This window comes from Pangasianodon hypophthalmus, chromosome 6 (genome assembly GCF_027358585.1).
Source record: "Pangasianodon hypophthalmus isolate fPanHyp1 chromosome 6, fPanHyp1.pri, whole genome shotgun sequence".
NCBI classification, from domain to species: Eukaryota; Metazoa; Chordata; class Actinopteri; order Siluriformes; family Pangasiidae; genus Pangasianodon; species Pangasianodon hypophthalmus.
Genome location: NC_069715.1, coordinates 16,173,231 through 16,190,308, shown reverse-complemented (window position 1 = coordinate 16,190,308; position 17,078 = coordinate 16,173,231).

Genomic DNA, 17,078 nt, shown 5'->3' with positions numbered 1-17,078 from the left:
TAACCAGGCACACCTGGGCACCTGGACACCTTTGGAGATGACTATATATACATAAATACATACATACATACATACACACACACACACACACACACACACATATATATATATATATATATATATATAGACCTTTTGATGGACCTTTGTCTGTTTCTTTTTGGCTGTTGTCTACCAGGGATATTATCAGTAACATGGAAATTATATTCAGTTGCATGGATATCATGGCTTGTTAACTCTTGTCATGTATGTATCCCATATGGGTTCCCATCAGACTGTTTTATTTTTTAGCCATGTTAACTGTCTTTCTGTCTCAGTCCTGTCACAGCACTGAAAATAGCAAATTTGAAAGCTTTGCTTTTGAAAGACTGTATAAATATTTCTTTATGCAAATAAATATATGTTAACAAGATACAATACATTGGATTCTTCATGAGTTATTTGTAAACAATTTTTAGTAAGTAAATTTTTCACAATTGTTCATGTTTATTTTATTTTTTTTCAACTGGAATTTTCAATACCTGAAATTGAAGACCACAAGTGAAATAGCTAAGCTTGTCAGTGTAAATATGCTATTAAGCATATTTCTTTGTCTTGACGCCAGGTTTGGGTAAATCTGATTAAACTTCACAAAGGTGTAGTCTTTAAAGTTTAACATAAAACAAAATCCTGTCAAATAATTATTTGACTGTCAGGCATAATGTGATTATTTAACACAGGAAGGGTGCAGCATAAATCACGTTTTCTGCTAATTCATAGACTCCGTTGTCTTTATCAACTCACACTGGTGTTATTTATAAAATGCAATGTTTTTATTTCTTTCAAGATTCCAAACCTTAGATTATAGTCATGAACTCAGTGACTAAAGTGGAAAGGAAAACAGCACAAGGAAATACAACCACCAAAACCCAAGCATAAATGACTGGGGGTAGGAGGGTTGTTTGAGTCTGTTTTCTCCCTAGAAAAAAATGGTTACAATAAAAAAAGAAAGAGTGGGTAATCTGGTTTCCATTAAGAAGATAAAATGGTTCACTTGGATCTTTTTACAAACCTCTTTGTTACTGGGAGGCATCCATGCTGCTCTCTCAATCATTGGCAAGTTGGCAACATTAAAGGCTTCAAACGGCCAAGATGGGTCTCTTAATCAAAAACTAATTGTAATAGATACTAAGGGAGTGCTAACACCCTGACCACTTGGGCTGTTATCAGTGGGCCAAAGCTGGAGACACTATGCAGACATAACCCAGACACTGTAGCTGGGACAGGGTGAAGGAAAGGGGCCTGAGAAGGCACATAAAATGTGAAACCTCACTCCCTCAGATAACTTCACTGGTAGTCTGTCAGGGAGCATTAGTTAGCAACACACATACAGTACAAGAAAAAGGAATTTGGAAAGAAAACATGAAAGTGTTGGGAACAAGCTGCAGATGCCAAGAGAGAATGTCAGTATAGAGAGAAAGCATGGTTATGTTGTTGAGTTTGTCAAAGGAGTTGCTGATAAAAAAGTTAAACACCACTTTAAGTTTTTGACACCTCTCAGACATTCCCAGAGGTATTGCATTACAAATGTATTTGTATGATGCTGTGAAAAATGTGATTTTGAATTCCATTAAAAACAGTTAAGGAATGGAAATAAGTCCGTGCATAAATATTAATTTCTTAAACTCCAATATTATTTTTAAGGTATTAATCCTAAAACTGGGTCCACAGACAGGTCCTGGGAGTTTAAGAGGTTGACAGTTTTTATTTTCTATCTCTTATATTGTGGAAAGCACTATTATATGTACAGTATGTCAAAGTACAAAATCATTGTAGCTGGGCATGAGTAATAAATATAGGCAAGAGTCACGTAAAAAAAAAAATACTGGCAGCATGATATCATTAGCAACTATTGCATCATTTACATGACAGCTTTATTTTATCCTGTGGTCAACAATGCCATAAATTAGGCTCTGTTTGCGTGTTTGCGCACGTGTGTGTGTGTGTTAATATGCTAGTCTATGACTTCATGATGGTGAGGTACACAAGGTGCAAGTCAAACTACTCTTAAAAATTAGAAGTCATTATGCATCACCAGATTTAATTAAACTAATAGATTCCTTTGCATTTTTATTGCAGATTGTCATTGCAAAGGCCAGAATTCCAGTCAGGTAAAACAGATAGCAACTTAGAGCTTCTTTCTCATGTATATTAACCTCACTGACACGCTCCTCCTTAGCATATTGGAATCCCTGTCGAAATTCATGTTCAAGGCTGGGGCGGGCTGTCTTGTCAGAATGATCCATAATGCAATTTCCATCACCAGCAGATGATTGAGTTAAGAATTAGGACTCCAGATACACTTGTCTTTCTTACACTGTCTAACTCATTGGCAGAGCTCATCCTTTGCAGTTAGTCATGGAGCTCAATGAATTTATCTTCAGAGTGAACATTAACCACTGGGATTTCCACATGTTCTGCACATCTAATGCATGGCAGTTTTAACGTGTATAGTACATGCTTGGATCAAGATAATGATTTTGGGACTACATTAGAAAGTAGTGAGAGAACATTATTAAAATTCTAGATTGAGTGCAATCAGATATCACTAATAAATAATGATATGTCACTATAACTGATGGATTATAAAGGAGTGATCAGTACTTCTCCAGTCCTGTTTGTCCACTGTCATTTCTAATAACCTGGCCTGCCTTCCCAAACTCACTAAATCTTAACACAATTTTAAATTCACCAGGTTTTACTGCCTGACCAGGAAGTTAGCAAGGTTGCCTTTATCATTAATTAATTATCATTTACAAATTTAAAGTGCAATTTATTTTCACTATCATCTACTTCACTATAAGGTCCTTAGATCTGCACACACATAATATGTGGCAAATAAGCAAAAGAGCATTGCACACCCATATGCATAGCCCTTCGTTCCATGCCTTTTTTTTTCCTTCTGCACCTAAATGTATGCCTGAGTGGTGTAATTGTGTGGCAAATGCATGCCATTCCCACCCAGCCTTTCTACGGCCCGCTCTGCTGCACTCCGTGGTGGATAACAAATGGGCCTTTTCTTTGCGAATTGAGGCTAAACGATGGTTTCACTTAGAAAGCAAAGTGACTGTCTATCTTCATAACAGTGCTCTCCATCAAAGAGCAATGAATCCTATCCCATCTGACCACCTCTGATTAAACACAGGCAATAGATATCTCCTCGCAGCTTCCTCCGCCTCCCCTCCATTCAAGACCTCACAAAAGCAGCCCTTGCACCTGTGACTAGCTGCTTCTCCTTCAGAAATAAAACACCCTGCACATCTGGATTGGAGAGCCACTAACTGCTCAGCACCAGGGTATTTCAAAATGACAAACTTCCCATTTGAATCAAATTAGGGAATGTGTTTTTTATTGGAGAGCTCTTATGGAAAAGCCCATAGGTCACAAAGCGCAATGACTGCGGCCAGTCAGCTCATTGTTTCACGGAACATTTTTTTCTTGCCCCCTGCCAGACCCAGAAACCCACTCCTGTCAAGCTCGAAGAATTCAGGGTTTTTAGAGGTTGGGGTTTCATTGGAAGCTGTTTCATACTTTATGACTTGCTGCTTTTCAGATTGTGTGGAGAAAAGAGAATGCATTAGATTAACATTTCTCCAAATTAGCTCAATCTAGTTCACTGACTTTTATGACTTGTTGCCCTGTTATTAACATGTCAGTGTATTCTTAAGGCATGATCTTGCACAATTAAAACCAATCAAGTTCTAAAAACCAAATCTGGAGGCAGCCACTTAAGCCACATTGGAACTGTCACAAAAACACAATGAAGTACTGGGGTGTTAAAGATATCATCTATTGCCTCTGAAATATAGAATTAATGTTTAACTCAGAAAAGTGAATAGAAGGAAGATGAGTGTGGTCTAAAGAAAGTATGTCACATAAATACAATATAAGCAAGAATGAATTTCAAATAATCATGACTTTCTGATACACTTAATATGGTGTATATGTAATTACTTACCATTCAAGTTATATTATATACTTCAAAGCCTATCATATGTGATTCACATACAGTTTATAAATTTAAAGCATAAAGTTTAGAAATAAAATGTACACTTTTTTTAATGTGATCTACAATATCAAACATTTTTTCATTTCTTCTTTTCATGTATTTCTGTTTCCAGTCATATTCTGTCACAAGCCGCCTCAAATGTAAAATGTTTAAAACTATTTAATTCAGACTCATACAACAGTGGTAACAAAACAAATTGTAAAACCATTGATGGTACTGATAGAAACTAGACCATTTGGCAGCGTAACAGTGCAAGACAGATAGTGGAATCTAGTTAGGCCTGTCTTGGTTTAGTGTTAGGTTACAGTCTCAGAGGGAGGGTAAAATCTTACACCACTAGTGCTACAGGCATCAAGCACTCAGGATCCGTTCCTAGAATGAAAGCTTAAGCGCTCTGGGAATATTAGCCAATAAGAAAACAAACATGGGTCAACTAAATTAACCCAGTTCCACACATACAGCTGTGGGAGAACTGCTAACTTAACCCTTGTGCTCATCCATTTAGACAGACACATGTATGAAACATAAAGTAATGTGCAAATACATACGCACATGATATGCATATGAACACATTCTTATTTTAAGCCTAAATAACTGCTGAATAAAAGGTGAAATTAGTGAAATTTAGTTTTTCTCTTTATTAAAAATGGATTGTTAAATCTCTTATGAATATGAGTAGTCCTCTACATTAAAGACCAGTGTATATCATAAAAGTGTTTAAAATATTTGATTATTTTTTTTTTAGGATTAATGTTAAAAAAGTTTTTCATACATGAAAGTTTTAAAAATGAATCAATCTTAGGCTAAAGACAGCTTATCTGAAGTGATAAGGTATGTCTTCATGTTCTTTTATATTGCAAGTTCACATTAGATTTTATCTTCTTCGAAGTGCTACACACAGCAGTACTGTTACAACATTAGCTAATGTCATTATCATGTCTGCAAGGTCAAAAGGCCTAATCTTGTGTAGTAGGATTTGCTAAAGCCTAAGCAATCTTATAGGCAAACTGTTGGCTTGCTGACAGGCTCTTGGATTATGGAATAAAGGTTAGCTATAACTGACCTGTCAGATAAGTAATCAGAAATCATTCTGTGTGCAAATGTTCACAGCACAGTTTTTTGTAACACAGTTCTTCTTCTTCTTTCGGCTGCTCCCATTAGGGGTCGCCACAGTGGATCACTGGTCCGCATATTTGATTTGGCACAGTTTTTACGCCGGACGCCCTTCCTGGCACAACCCTCTTCAATTTTATCCAGGCTTGGGCCCGTCGTGTGCAACTCCAGTGTCTGGGGTTGGTTCCCTGGCCAGGAAGCAAACCTGGGCCGCAGCAGTGAGAGCACCATGGCCTAACCACCAGGCCTCCAGGGACCATTTTGTAACACATTTATTTAGCATTAAATAAACAGATTGTGGAATGCAGACTACTTTTATTAACGGATTAAACACACCGCATGAAATTTATACTTCACGGTGGCTGCAAAGTCTGCCAGTGATCCAGGCCTTTTAACTCAAACGCCTAAAATGCAACTAAGTTCATTCCCTTCCACTCACTTTTGCATTGTGATAACATCACACTCTTTTCCCTCCCCTAAGCTACAGTAAGATCTATTAGTCCCTCTTCACCTATTTCAACCATTTATCCACACACACACACACATACACAGAGCCGCTTAGCTTACAGGTGTCTGCTCTCAATGACCCTCCACCTCTCATTATCAAATGTTACCTGAGCTAGCAGGCCGGTATTAAAGTGTCATTACTTCTCCCCACCCCGTAGCCTTTGCAGTCTTCTTTTCCTTTTTTGGCTTGGTATAAATGTCTACATTTCCCTTTTGTGTGGATTACATGCATTCCCACATCAGTGCTGATTGTTCCACATGGAACTGTGGGAGTAGAATAGAGCATTTGATTTCAGATAATGTAGAAGCAGACAAAATACCACTGGACCTGGCAGGGCCTTATTGTCTAGCTGGAGACCAGAATCTGAGACATGGCCCCACTGGGGACCTGTAGCAAAAGAACACCTCGCCACAGTAGATTTAAATAAACTGTTTATAATACAATTTGTCAGGTTTGACGATATCTGTGACAGCAGGAATTCATTTCCTTAACCTTTCACAGCCTCCATATTATGACAAGCGAATCTATAATTTGTCACCTGAAGAATATCATTCACTTGAATAAAGCTTCCATTTACAAGTAAACTAGATTTTGTTGAGATAAGGTTGTTATGCTTAGTTTATGCTTAGCGTTTAATATGATGACATATATTTTTAATATTTGTTCAGTCTTAAATAATATACATGCAATATTCTGCAAGGGCAAAATTGAAATTATGTTGAATTGAATTGATCCTCATGTTCATTATACTTAAAGCTGGGTTTACACTGTTTGCTTTTGGTCTAATTTTGTTACTGATGACAAAAATTGCGCATCGTAAAAGAATGCTTTGGTTGGGAATCAAGACTGGCAGTCTTATAATGCACAACGTGGCATGTTCACCAATGCCCAATCTAGTGCCACTGTGACCAAGGACAGTCAACAACAAAGTTCTGCCAGTGTCAGATATCTTTAAAAACGTCAGATGGGAAGACAGCATATGATTGCACAAAACTCATGAGACAGCTATAAATACAGTAATGGCAAAAGCAAAATGTAAATGAAACATCCTAATGGACAGAAAAAATATCCTAATTACCTCAAGCTCACTTTTTCAAATGTTTCTGTTTATCTGACCCCGTTTTCTGTACAACCTTTGATCATACTGATTAATACCATAAGCAGAAAATAGTAGTTTACTTTAATTGCAGGTCTATTGCTATTCAATCTTTATGGAGTCTTGGACAGCACACAAGATTTCATTGGAATCATCTCGTACAGTGTGAGAAGTAAAAAGACAATTGCAGTGTAAAACTGGTTTTAGTCACTTGTAAGATGAAAAATCTGTGCAGGCAAGTTTCTGTAGTTCACATATTTCACTGTAAGGTGGTGCCCTTCCCTCCTTCACAGTACCTACAAGTCCAGAATATTTGCCTATAATATGTTTCATGGTCCTAATTAATCTATTGATTGGCAGTGTCATCATGTGTTAGTATAGTGAGAGTCATGTGATGAGCTGAACACTTCACAGCCTCCTTTTCCCCATTTTTCATTCATCAGCTGCACTGATTGAGCCCATGTCTTGGTTAGCTGCAGGTCATACAGATAAGGATCAGTAGATGATTGGGCACACACATTCTTAACATGGCTGACCTGTGACATTTCAGGAGAAGGAGGGGATAGCCTGTCATTATGTGTACAATGCACTGCTTTCTTCCCTCTTAGGTTTGCCAATGACATTGAGAGTTTTCGCATTAACTCATTAATGCCAAGACGAATCGCTCCATGGACAAGAGTTAGGACTGGGAGTGCCCTGGGTGGGGAGGAATTCATCAGGCCCCTTTTGCCTTTTTAGATTTTAATTTAAGCCATAGCAGCTGAGGAATGGCTATGACATGGCTAAAACTGAGCAATCTGTGTGAAAGAAAAGACTTATGCGAGTCCATGCCACAGTTTTTATCACCCTTTTTGTTGTTTTGAAACACAATGTTTACATGTGTTATGGTCAAGTATTATGGTCAGCCTGCTGGTTTTGCTATTAACTCATCTATTTTATAACTTTTTTTTTATTAGCAGTTGTTGACATGTCAAAACCAACAATCATGCATATACAAAAATGTTTATCTATATAAAAAGCAGCTCAAACCACAAAATTCTCTGTTGATATTCAATTCAATACAATTTTATTCATATAGCACTTTTAACAATGGATACTGTCACAAAGTAGCTATACAGAAATATAAACATTCCAGATATAAATTTTACATTTAAATTTATAAATGCCAGAGGCAACAGTGGCAAGGAAAAACTACCTGAGACGATATGAGGAAGAAACCTTGAGAGGAAGCAGACTCAAAAGGGAAAACATCCTCATCTGGGTGGCACCGGATAGTGCGATTGTAAATAACTTCCCTTCTGTATACTATATAGTCAAAAAGTGCAATTGTGTAGCCAGGAACCTATGAGCTTATGAGCAAACGATGAATTTGAGCATCAGAGTTATTTCTGAATTCATTATAGTTTTAACATGAAGTCTGTTTTGTTGACGTTATTAACTGTTCAATGATGGAGACTTAAGTGCAGAACTGTTCGTAGCAATCGCAGTCCTACGCCGTCATAGGAAAACTGTTCATATGCTGTATAGTTTTTAAAATGGCTATGTGCTGTATATTTCTGAACTGTTCCTTTATAAGTTAGAAAAGTGGGGCGGCACAGTGGTGTAGCAGGTGCTGTTGCCACTTCACAGCAGCATGGTCCCCAGTACGATCCTGAGTTTATTTACTGTCTGTGTGGAGTTGTTGTAGATGTTCTCCCTCTGTTCATGTGGGTTTCCTCTGGGGTCTCCTGTTTCTTCCCACCTCCCAAAAAAATGCTGGTAGATGGACTGGCTATGCTAAATTGCCCCTGTGTGAATGAGTATGTGAACGTGTGTGTAGAATATTCCTATGTACTAAATTTCATCATCTCAGAAGGGGGGTCTAGGTCCCTGGTGTGTTAATGTACAGTGTACAAGGTGTTGTACTTGTCTTCTGCATTATATATAGCCTGTAGTTATCAAGTCGAATAGCACACCCGAAGATGTGGCTAAGTAAAAGATGAACTAGACCATTTTCTTTGCAGATCCCTCAAAACTGCCTGTCTCTCTTGGTCTTGTTTGGTGTTATGTTGGCACAGTTACACTGCTGGGAGAAAAAAGACAAGAGAGGGAGAGGGAAAAACACTGTGAAAGATTGATAGCTTTGGTCTAGAGTTCAATTGTAAATTAGAATGCAAGTCCCTCTGGGATACAAGATCTCTTTTTGTGATTAAGAAAAAAAAAACTGCATAATAGAGTGATGGCAAAAAAGTTTGCTCCCTGTAACATTCAGGCAATTAGCTTGATGAAATAGCTGCTTACTTTTTTGTGTCCTGGATATGTAAACTGATATAATAAAGTGTCCAATTGTTTAAGCTATTATTTTCACCTTGAGCTGTAGAGGAAGTGGCTATGCAGTGTATGGAGGACATTGCCTTACTTAACATCAATAGCTGTGTACACTAATTCCCCACTCCCAGCCCCATCCCAAAAGCAGACAATGCAAATTCAACATGATACAAGTAATAAAGCCAGCTCTCTCCCATGATAAAGGTGGATATACTGAAGTTAGCCAAAATATATGGCTCTGTACTCTGAAATAAAAGTATTACCCACCTCATTATTTGTAAGATGTATTGTTGTGATATTACTTGAGTTTAAACTGTTTTGATTTTTACTTAAAATTATACATTTTTCCCACTAGGTGAATACATCGAAATGATAATGGTCCAAAGTGTTTAACAGATAAGGCTGTGGAATAGGTTGTGTCTTGTCAGTTTATGCTTTTAGCTTTGTCTCTGCTTCAGTATGTTCAGTGCATAATCTCAGATTATGTTGTAAAAGGCCATTTGTTGGTTCACCACACAGTGACAGATGGCCACAAGCGAAAAAAAGGAAAAGAAAAAAAGAAAAAGAAAAACAGAAAAATTATCAGTGACTTGGCATTACTCATAGAAAACTGTTAGGGTTGAGCCTTTTAGCATAGGGGGTCTCATCATAGGCATAAACATATTATGCATACACATAGGAACACACTTATTGAAAGGCAGATAAGCAACACAATTCGTGATTGCTATTTTTTATTCAAGTGTTCCAAGTTTGTAATAATTTAATGTCTCTTCTGAATAGCTGCAATTGCTGCTAGTCAGCTCTTTCTTTGAAACCACACAGAACTTACGATTCTGTCATTTTTCCCGTTGTGCAATTTGTATTTTGATTGGACAATGGGCCTCATTTATCAAGCTGGATGTGAACAGATTTATTTTTAAATCACTTCTAGGAACATTTACACATGAAATTGTGGAGGCTAACTAATGTAAACCTCAATTGATCAGCTTCAAACCATATAATTTTCATGGATTACTGCACTTTTATATACAGATAATGCTCTCGATTTTAAATCGCTTATTTATTTACATGTATATTTAGCAGGTGCTCTTATCCAGAGCAACTTACAGAAGTGCTTTGTAGTCTCTATCAAAAACATGCTGGTTCATGGCAAGAATACTATTGAGCTACATCCCTATTTCAATTACATGCACAAATGTAATAAAGATTTTGTGAGATTTAATTAATCTTTTCATATTACTGTCATTATATAAAGAAATATTGAATATGAAAAAGAAAGAAAGAAAGCCAACACAAATCCAAATCCAAGATCAGTCATTTTAATTAAAACAAATGAAATGCCCCTGTATAAAAGGAGGACGGGTTGGTTTGTGCATAGCTGTAAGTCAACACTGAGTAATGGCTCAGCTGATGGAAGATATCGCTAATGTCATGCTTATGAGGGAACTGAAACCGGTAGGGTTTTTTTTTTTTTTTTTCCCAGAGACGGCTTATAAAGCGGTTCAGTTTGCCATGGCATCTTCTTTAAATGTTCTGCACCAATGACAACAGTCACCAAGACACTTAAAACGATATAAACTTAGCAGTTTCTCTGTGTGATGTGCTTGGTTTCCATGATCGCTGGGCACAGTAACTCTTTTTTCCCCTCCATTTTCTCATCAAGCAAGTTACTTTTCACTTCACTAATTCACACCTAATTCACCTTTTCTGTGATTTGTCTATTGATTTTTGGCCTTTCAAGGCACTGTTAAGCTTTTAATTAATATTTTTATTGGTGTAGGAGTCAAAATAACATCCACTTCTGATTCTGAGAAATTCCTTTTCTTTAGCTGTTTAGCAGTTTAGTTGGTTGGTTAAATTTTGATAGATAATTGATAATTGACTTTTTCTGTGCATGAAACATTTGGTTCTTGAGTACAGTTATACCTGTCCTATTTGTACAGATGATTCCGGCACCATTTAATACTACACCGAGCTGTTTCTCAAGAACCGTAAAGGTGATCAAGCTGGGTGCATCTATGTGCTAATCTGTAAGTTGATTTTTTCATTATCACTAATTACTGAAAAAAACATGGCCACCACTGGCCAATCAGGTTTTAGCAGGCATTTGACAATGTTCCCATTAAGTCATCATCATGAAACTTGAATGATATTTTCAGGGATGGAGCTACTAGTAGCTGATGCAGTCTTGCTCAGATTGGCCACTGGGGATGAGCTAATCGTATTCATAGGTGTTGGAGTTAAGTTCAAATAGCTGTTTCTCAGGAGCAAAAAAGTCCAGTTGAGCAGAAATATGTTGTGCTGCATTGATCTGATAATCTGTAACTGTTTCTTTTTTTTTAATCATCAGTAAAAAAAAAAAAAAAGACTTGGCCAATTTCAGCCAATCAGTTTTCAATAGACATTTTAAGCAACTAGCATTGAGCTATCATCACAAAACTTGACAAGTTGACTCTTTATGGTTCTGTGTATCTTGGCAAGAACTTGGCTGTGCTATTTGTGAGGAGTGCTTGGACCCCACAGATCGCCATTTGTGGCTATATTTATTATTATACAGTCTCAGCTACCTTCACAGTTATTTTGGTGTAGGCCACTCAAGCCCTCTAGCACCAAAACCAGGGCAAATTTGGACATACCTTTTGAACAATAACTCCACAACACCATGTCGTAGAAACACAATTCCACTTTCCTCTGATTTGTTGAGTCATGCCGATACCAGGATACTAATTTCTGCCATGTTGTATCTTTCATCATTTAGAATTTTTTCAAAAACATTTTTTTTGCTTCTTTTCCTATAAACTTTGTACAATCATCGCCAAATTTTAATCACAGCATTGTGAGACTATCCCCAAAAAGTTGTTCTTTTATTTTTCATATATGGGACAGTTCATTCATAACGCACAAATGAATTTGATGGCATAGAAGCCAAACAGGAAGTGAAGGCATGTCTAAGCAATGGTGTGACTTATTCTAACCAGACTTTGTAGGTAACGGAAAGATCTCACCTTAAGGGTCTTCAAGAAGTTTGTCTAAATTCACCTCTAGGTGGCACTATAACAAATTCGTAAAGTTGTTCATAGCTTTTGAACTACTCAACCTTAAATCAAGGTTCTTGTTCCGCTTGATTCCATTGAAGGCACCAGTGTTGCCAAGGTGGATATAATGAATTTGTGATTTCTCAAACAGGAAATTGGACATTCAGAATTTTAACAGCTGTTTGTACCGCAAATTTTGTCGAATAACCATGAAATTTGGAAGAGACCATCTGGAGACCAACCCAAACAAAAGTTCATACTTAAATTTTTGATACGTTGGACAATTTGTCCATAACGCTCAAATGAATTTGACAATGAAGTCGCTAAACAGGACATAAGGGCATATGTCAGCAATGGTGTGATGGATTTTGACCAAACTTTATAGATGAGTAAATGACCTTGTCCTAAGGGACTCCGAGATGTTTTGTCTAAATCCCATCTAGGGGGCACTATAATTCACAAATTAATAAAACTTCTAATAACTTCTTAACCTAACCATAACTGCTTGACCTGCAATCGTAATTCTTCTTTCACTTGATTTCTTGGAAGGTGCCTAGAGTTTGACATGTAATGAATTTGTGATCTGCCAAACAGGAAATCAGCCATGTTGAAATTTAATAAAAACTGTTTTTCTGCTTCTTTTCTTAAATTTTGTCCAATCATCACAAGGGGGAAAATGAAGAGCTATCCTCTCTATTTGTTTGTCTCTTTCTATTTGACTTTAATCATTTTGCAGATTGACATAGGTATAAGAGAAGGGCACAAGGATACAAGCCTGGTCTTGCTAGTATTGAAAGGGGGAGATCTGTTTCTTTTTTTTTTCAGGCAGCAATATTGCCACACCCATGTGAGTAGTGTGATCTTTGCTTATGTTTCATTCACAAAGGAAAGTCTAGACCCTGCTGGGCCAAATAGTGGTGTTAGTTAACACTCTGTGCTTCCCAGTGCACAGATCTTGTGAAAAGATTAAGTGTGAGAGAGAGAGGCTCAGGCATAAAATACATAGGATTATAATTTGTGTGTGTGGGTGTGTGTGTTGGGGGAGTCTGTACTGTACACTATTTGAACAAAGATTTGAATGAATGTATTAGAAAGGCACACTGATGGAGGGATTAGTCAGTACATGAGCTGATATGCGTAGACCTTAGTGCAAGGTAATGCACGCCTCCTGATCAGTCAGTGTTTTGGGTCAGACTTCAGTGCCTAAACTGATCATTCCATCCTAATGGGCTTTGAGGTACTGGGACGGCTGAATTTGTGTCCTTAATGTGCCATGCAGATTAAGGTCATGCTGGATTTTAGGATGCTAAACAGTTCAAGCAAAATACTTTTTTAACCCAAAGCCTAAGCCCAGGCCATACCTATAGTGTTAATTCTAGTGTTGTCTTTGTGATAGTGGCAACTTTTTCCTGGTGTCCGAAATATTTCAGGTTTTAAAAGAGTCCATCTAAAAATCTTACTAAGCCTTAAAATAAATTCAAATCTAATTTGCTTCATTAGCAGTTTTACCTTTTGCCTGAACCAACACAACTGCTAAATAACAAGACCATTCTTTTATGAAAGGTTATAAACACTTAATATAGAAAGGTTAGCAATTGTAGTGCTTCTTATGATGTCATTTATATAAAATTCATGAAAATCGTGCTTGTTTGTTTGAATCTTTAAAAAAGTTACAGGAGATCAGGTTGGAACTTAAGAATTCTTGGATGTTCTCCAGCAGAAAATGATTGCTATCTTAGCGAGCAGTGCTTATGGGCTGGTAAAGACCAAGTCAGATCTTTGAGCCAGCTCTTTTGGGTGAACATTGACAGCCAACTTGCATATTTGAGGAGCTTTTTTGGAAATAAAGATTATACACTCATTGAAAATTCATCTCTATTTTTTAATCATGATTCCTTAATCACAATCACAGAACTTCTGCAATCAAAGTGCATCCATTGAATCGTAATATTTGAGTTGTTACAGCACAAAAAATTTAGAGCCAGTTCTACCAAGAATCCTAGGATGTGTGTTTGATACCTGTCTGTATGTGACAGGCAGAAAGAGGGCCATCTTCAATGTTGTAATGATGTATACAAAGACATACATATACTGTTTGTATGCTGAATATCATGATTAATGGACCAGAGTCTTCAAATTCAACTTAATGAAAGTTAATCATAGTTGTAGCTAGGGCTGGGTGATATTACAAAAAATAAAAATAAAAAATCATAGGAACAGCATCATCTATAGCAAACAGTACAAACAATGTTTCTTTTAAAGGATATGTAAATAAATTATATATAAAAGACACACTGTTTGTAGTATTTTCTATAGATGGTGATGTTATTATTTTGCACAACTTAATGAACCCTTCTTTCTTGGCAGGGTAAATGGGCACTTTTGCTGTATGAAATGCCACCGCATTAGTAAATTTTTCCGTTCTTGTCATATGGTACAGCACTAGAAAACATTTCAGCTAATGCTGCATTCGACTTGAGGTTGCAACTTGTTATTCCCAACCTTCAACCTGTAAAAGCCAAAGAAACTCATCGTTGAAACCAGTACTCGTTGAAATTGGTACTCGAAAATTTGGGGTAGTTTTCCAAACTCCGAGTTTCTTCCCCATTTACAGAGTGACGTCAAATCAACATGGCTGCTCACAGCATCAGCAGTAAACATAGTAGCTTTAAATGAGTTATGCTGTATATACAAGTATTTGCTTTTGATCAATCAACACACAGACATATTTACCCTTGTTAAATCTAAAACATTGACTACAGTGGTGCTTGAATGTTTGTAAACCCTTTAAAATTTTCTATATTTCTTCATAAATATGACCTAAAATATCATCAGATTTTCACACATGTCCTAAAAGTAGATAAAGAGAATCCAGTTAAACAAATGAAACAAACATATTATACGTGGTCATTTATTTATTAAGGAAAATGATCCAGTATTACATATCTGTGAGTGGCAAAAGTATGTGAACCATTCCTCAGTACAGAACAGCTTCAACTCTGAGATGTTGGTGGGTTTCCTCACATGAACTGCTTGCTTCAGGTCCTTTCACAACATTTCTATTGGATTAAGGTCAGGACTTTGACTTAGCCATTCCAAAACATTAACTTTATTCTTCTTAAACCATTCTTTGGTAGAACGACTTGTGTGTTAGGGTCATTGTCTTGCTGCATGACCCACTTTCTCTTGAGATTCAGTTCATGGACAAATGTCCTGACATTTTCCTTTAGACTTCTACGTAACTGTGTAAACATGTAAAGATATACGTAAACAGCAATCTCAATTAGAACATCCATTTGAAAATCGCATTAAAACATCAATTCGAATTAACTGAATTAATCAAAAAGACTGTGATACAGGACTACCCTAGTAGTTTCAAAAACAAAATTAAGAAAACATTTTTTTTTTTTACCTCTTCCTAATACGTACTATTCAATTCAACATAATTTTATTTGTATAGTGCTTTTAACAATAGACATTGTCACAAAGGAGCTTTACAGAAATATATAAATATACTGTATGCCATTAACAATAAACAATATGCCATTATCCGTACTGCAGAACTGTGATACAGTGACAGTAGTCAGGGATGGTCAATACTGCAGAGCACTTTGAGGTGAGCCACAAATTTAATTTAGTAGAACCACAGTAAAATTCCATGGTTGTTGTGCTACAATGCACGATTAACCTACATATTATAAATATATAGTGTTTTGCATCAGTCCTCTCAAATGTTCATACATCTTTGATTTCATGTGTGTTGCTTTTAGGTAAATCTATGTATGTTTGTAATATTAAGAACTGAAATGTGTTAGTTACCTGAAGGCCTAAAGCACGTATCAGTGAAAGAATGCCATACTTTCCCACCTTGTACCTTATCATGTAACATAAGAGAAACACTTTCCTAACCGTGGCAGTTATTTACCTATATTCACACTGCAACTGTTTCAAAGCAGCTCTGGCATATTCATAAAAATTGACCCAACGCCTCCGACATGACACTGACCTCCAACATGCTTAGTCTCACACAAATGGAATAAAATTCAACAAAAACTGCTTTTGTTTACAGATCTCTGTCTATGGAAGGTCAAAAGCACACACTTAATCCAACTACCTCCTACAGCTCTTAAGATATATAAGAAGGTGTGTTCTTAAGATCTCTACTTTCATTAAGTAGTGAGTTTTTAATCATGAAGGAAGACTGAAAGGGCAGGCACTTGCACCAACCTTTTAAACTAAGGTTAAATACAGCATCTGATATCATAATCTGCACAGATGGATAATGACAGGATTAAGCAGTTTTGTGTTAAAGCCCCAATCAGTTGCTGTTGTTGCCAGGCAAGTTTTTGATATTTGAAGTAACCTGGCAAAAAGTAACAATATCATTACTGTTACTCCACTAACTTAAACATGCAATTTGTACACTGATAAGTCTGTGAATGCTAGTAGAGATCCATTATCAACCATTATGTATGGTTTTCACTAGCTTCTATTTAGCTTCAGTTTTTTTTTGTTTGTTTGTTTTTTTTGGATGTACATTTTCGGATGTACATTCTACCCTTATTTTGAAACATTTTAGCAAATGTTACTTTTAAGAGTATTCCACTTCAGAAGAGGTTTTCTTGTACAGTTTCTCTGTAAATGGCATGTTTGTTGTGACTTTTATTATGAGATAGTCCCAGAAGTCACAATGAAACATTCTCAGTGTTGAAACACCCATCAGTGCATAGTTTGTGAACATTCAGAGTGCATTCCTGCACCACAGGAACTATGCCTGGAATTGAACTAAGTGTGATTTTTATTATTTAATTTTTTATTATTTAAAATGATCATTTCGACATGTCCTGCTACAAGGAAACAAACAAGTAAACATTCTCAGATCTGGAAAACATGAGCTGGGAATTTATTCTTAGAAAAGTGCACCTATGTGTTCTTTTAGTCACTGAGGCCAGTTCATGAAATATTTCCTATGAA